The 4741-nt window shown below is 47.3% G+C and overlaps 1 protein-coding gene across 1 annotated transcript in view; it reads right to left on the bottom strand.

The window, feature by feature from the left end:
* LOC103925584 (PH and SEC7 domain-containing protein 3-like) overlaps window positions 1-4741 on the bottom strand; it is a 76924-nt gene that overhangs the window by 46126 nt on the left and 26057 nt on the right. The gene's annotated exons all lie outside the window — the stretch shown is intronic.

The raw sequence follows: 4741 nt of genomic DNA, 5'->3' as shown, positions 1-4741 counted from the left end.
TGGGGAGCAGAGACACTTGGTCCCCTCCACCCACCGCCTCTGCCTGCAGCCTCAGAGTGCTCCAGCAGTCAACGCTGTCCTCCTGGGGCCCTTCTGGCACACTGCCACATGCTCCCATTTCCCCAAATTCAGCAGGCTCCCATCTCCATTCAGCAGTAGCAGGAAGGTGGGAATTCCTTGCCGAAGAGCCTCAGCCATGAAATGGAGGAAGTGTGGAGACTGCAGATGAGAGCAATTAGGGTGTACACAGCAGTCTGATTAGTTTGATTTCCTCTGTGTAAATGGGGCAGGGGGGAAGTTAGCCACCTGATGCTCACTCCCTTCTCTCCACTAAATACCTAAAATGATTGGAATGGATGAAGCAAGATGCCTGTAATTCTCTTTAAATTGAGTGTTTGCTTTGGAGGATGTGGGGGGGTTTGGGGGGGGGGGGGGGGAATATCCTTAATTAAAGTGCAGGGAACTGACAGCAAAATGAGATAAACCCTACCTTGCAGGTTCTATAGGAAATTGCATATCCCAGCAATCCTGATCAAGAATTCAGATCATTTAGGAAATTAAGGGGGACTGGTTCTTCAGAAGAGTTCAGCACCAGCAGCTCCCACTTAATTTGGTCACTTCATTACAGTCCTTCTCTAGGAGATAAGGCCTAGCCAAAAAACAGCCTTTGAGAAAAAGCAGATCTTTTATGCAGGACTGGCATCCTACCTCCATCAGCAGCCCCTGCTGGGATGGCTCTAGCCACGTCCCCGCAGAGCATCCCAGGTCCCTCAGCATGATGGAGGGGCTCCCTGACAGCACAATGGGTCAGCAAAGAGCTACCACCTCCTACCAGAAGACACACAGCCAGGTACAATCCCCTCGCATCCAGTGTTCATGTCATGAGGCAACACAGCCACCAGAGTCAGCCCACATTAGAGGTTGGGTGATGCCCTTGACTCCATGAATGATGTACCTTGGACACTGCAGATGCAGAGGACATTTACTTATGCAGAACAATATGGGCAGGTGGTACTTAGCACACTGCCTAATGACAGAGTACCCTTCCCGAGATGCTGCCTAAGAAAAGCAGGGATCCATTTCCTCAGAGGTGACTCCTTGCAGGCTTTCTGTGGGCCAGGGCAGACATTTTCTCTCCTTGCATAAGAAAGGTCTCGTCACTGCCACCTTGCTTGAGTGGAGTCTCAGACACCTTGCCACAAGGTGACAAGAGGAAGACACAGTGGCCAGCACTGTACCAGCACTTCATTTGTGGGGATCGCACTGCCTACAGAAAACGAAGCAAGCATGCAAGGCCAAAATTAGGCTCTTTGCAAGCCAACCTTCTCCTCTCCTCATTCCAGACAATCTTGTGAAGCCCAGCTTTGAAGAAGGCTATGGTCACATAATGCAAACTCAGAGTATCATCAGTGAAGATGGTATTACTGCACCAGATTAAAGCTGGTGTAAGCACAGGAGGAAGGAACCAGCCTGCAGATAAACTACTCCTACGCGGTAGTCATGAGGTTCCTGACATTGCCCCAGACTGATTTCATTTCCCTTCCAAGTAGGGAGACCCTAGCTGTGGCATCCCTTTCTATAGGAATAAATCAACAATGGTCTGGTCATGATTCTTTTAGGCTAACAGCCCACAGATTTGACTTAGTTGTTTTAACTGTTTCTGATGTGTTCAGCTCTCTCACTCATGGTGGTGCTACCTCTCTCCTTCAGCTTCCCCCACCATCCACAGCAGCATCTGCGGCAGTTAATCCAGGATGTCAGGTACATCCACTCTGAGGAGATGAGTGCTGCAGCTGGGTCCCTTTGTCCCCCTCAGTCCCAGTAAACCTGTCACTCGTCCCCACCTGTAAATGGTGGTAACTCCTGAAGGCCTTACGGTGTTTACCAAAGCATCCTTATTGTTGGGAAAAAACTCAATGAAGGCGCCATCAGCCTTAGGAGTGAGCACTGAGCCCATCCACAGCGTACTGCTACACTTAACTAGAACATGGGCAGTCACAACTCTTGGTACTTAGCACTCCTTCCAGGGCTTCAACTCACCAGGACAAAGGGACCTTTGCTACAGGAAAGTATAAGATCAACGCTGAAATTCAGGATCACCTTGCCTGATCACAGCTTGATACAATATAAAATTATTTGTGTGCTTGGAGTGTGGCAGCTGAGAGTCAAAGGATGGGAGTTTCAAGAAGTTTTTTTGCCTTTGAAAAATTTCACTTTCAATAACCTTAATCTGCCTGGATTTAACAGACCTGACTCACCTTCTACAGCAGCCAGACCCACAGAGATAGATGCTCCTGATTTACACCAAAGAAGAGAATCACAGCTTGGGATGCTGGTTCTTATTTACAAGGAATTTGCCCCAGTTTGAAGGCATACAGGAACCCTGTAGTAAGTATAAACTACCACTCCCAGGTCAGCATGCACTGACAGTACATAACTGGAAATCAGGCTACTGTCTCCACATCTAGTCTTTACTAGCAGCTGATGGCAGATTAATGGGATGTGTGACAGACGGTCAAACCAGAGCTAAGATGGAATAAAAGGCAAGGTACATATATCTGCCTGCCTGGCAAAGTACTGAATATATGAATATTGCAAACAGACCCCATGGGGAGCACCACACTTTTAATCACAGTTTGGCATATTTGTCTTTGTGGGTCCCAACTTTAAAAGCAACCTCAGATCTGACAAAAGGAACAAGGAAGAAGAAAGAGATGAACCTTTGCGCAGATGGGTGTACAAAAGCAAAACTCTTTTCAGTGTTAATGAACAGACAGAAAGACACAACGTGAGCAAGATCACGTTAGTGTTTCCATTTCCATCTCTAGCCAGAGTAAAGTCTCTGTTCTCAAAGCACTACCAGTGACACACCGAGAATCACATCCTGAAGGCCTTACGGTGTTTACCAAAGCGTCCTTATTGTTGGGAAAAAACTTAATGAAACAAAAAGATGGCTCCCCCATGGGAGTGGAAAGGAGCAATCAGGTCTCACCTCGGAAGTTTTCTGAGGCTGATCATATAGAAGACAGAAGTGTCCCTCCTCACGTGTTGATGTCTGCCCCTTGAAGGGCTATTTTCCTATCCAGATAAAACAAATGCTCCGGGCCACACTCTGTGCTCAGCAGCACTAAGGGTAATGGGATCGACTGAAGGCAACGTTTGATTTCTGCCTGTCTGCTGACTGTCCTGGATAGCCCCAGCAGTATTTGCATCCCTGACTCTGTGAATTGGGTCTATGGCAAATGCTGCAGAGAGCTTCCCAAGCCCTGGGTGAACGCTACCTGCAAAGATGTAAGCACTCGCTAAGATCTCCCCCCTCTTCTTTCCCCTCCAGCACCACTCAGCTTTGCTCCGGGGCTCGGCAGAGTTGCAGAGCTTCATACAGGGGTGCAGCAGAGCCACAAGGGGAACACAGAAAGACCAGAGAGGCAGAAAAGCCCACTAGCTTCCGCATGGGTCTGCAGTGTTCACCAGTGGGTGCTCAGGACCTCACTCCCACAGGGACACACTGCCACCCTGTGGAAACGGTCCTTCCTCTCCCAGGCAGCTGGGGAAGGACACAGGGAGATGGCTCACAGCCTCACAGACGCTCATTAGTTACACTGCTAATGCACTAGCAAGCCGCACGCACTTTGGCACTGTGCTGTAGGAAGGCTCTGTGAATTTAATTTATTGAGACTAATGCAAATTTAATTTCTGCTAAGTCTTTGTAATCACATATCTAGTGGCAGGGTGGCTGCTGCAGACACAGTGATGTAGCTACTGAAATGCACAGCTACTGCCACTCACTCGACCCCCTTCCACTGATACATTAAAACAACAAGGGGCAGATCATCAGAAATCTTCAGACAAGCCAGATGAGAGACCGAGGCTGGGTGCCACCTCTGTCCCCAAGACATCAGGGCAGCACGCAGAAAAGGGCAGAAAGCCTCAAACAAGGCGGGACACGGACACCGTGTTTCTTCCATCCTGCTACATCCAAAAAATCCCGAGCCCCAGTCCCGGCTTTGGGTGGGCTGGTGAAGAGCCAGGCAGCCTTAGCATTAGCAGGTCAGCACTAAACACCAAGATACAGCCCTGACGGCGTAATTCTGTCAGCAAGAAAATAAACAGCAGGTGAGCACCAGTGGAAGTCTCTCATCAGTACACTCAGAAGGTTATTTAAACACAGTCTGGAGACCTATTTATTCAATAAGGGCTGTAATCAGCCTGCAAATTAATCTCAACAAATCTCTCTACGGCAGAGTGAGAAATGAGATTCCTTGGGAAAAAAAAAAAAAATTAAGCCTTGCTGCTGACAGATGAATACTCTGTACCCAGATTTAAAAAATAAAGACATTAAATCTAAAAACACGGGGGTTGAGTTTATATTCCTAACTCCTTAGTAAGAACTGAGGCAGGACAGCCCAACAAAAAGCTCCCTGAAGAGGCTGGAGAACCTGAAAAAACTACCAATACTAGAAAACAAAGTCTGCTACTTGTAACTATGCAGGTACATCTGCATTTCACAATGGGCCTGACACAAAACACACAGAAGAGACAGCAATTCTTTTGATTTACTTCAGTAGGCTTTGGGTCAGCTCTCAGATGCAGCAACCTCTCATTTTTATTTCCATTACAAAAAAAAAAAAATTATGAACTCTAGTGTATGCACTCCTCTCTTCATTCAAACAGATCGCTGTTTCATGTCAGCAATCAGACAAAAGAGAAATGAAACATTCTCATTATTATTCAAAATGAA

Source organism: Pygoscelis adeliae, unplaced genomic scaffold (assembly GCF_000699105.1).
Source record: "Pygoscelis adeliae isolate BGI_AS28 unplaced genomic scaffold, ASM69910v1 Scaffold311, whole genome shotgun sequence".
NCBI lineage: Eukaryota > Metazoa > Chordata > Aves > Sphenisciformes > Spheniscidae > Pygoscelis > Pygoscelis adeliae.
This window is presented reverse-complemented; position numbering and strand designations above follow the sequence as displayed.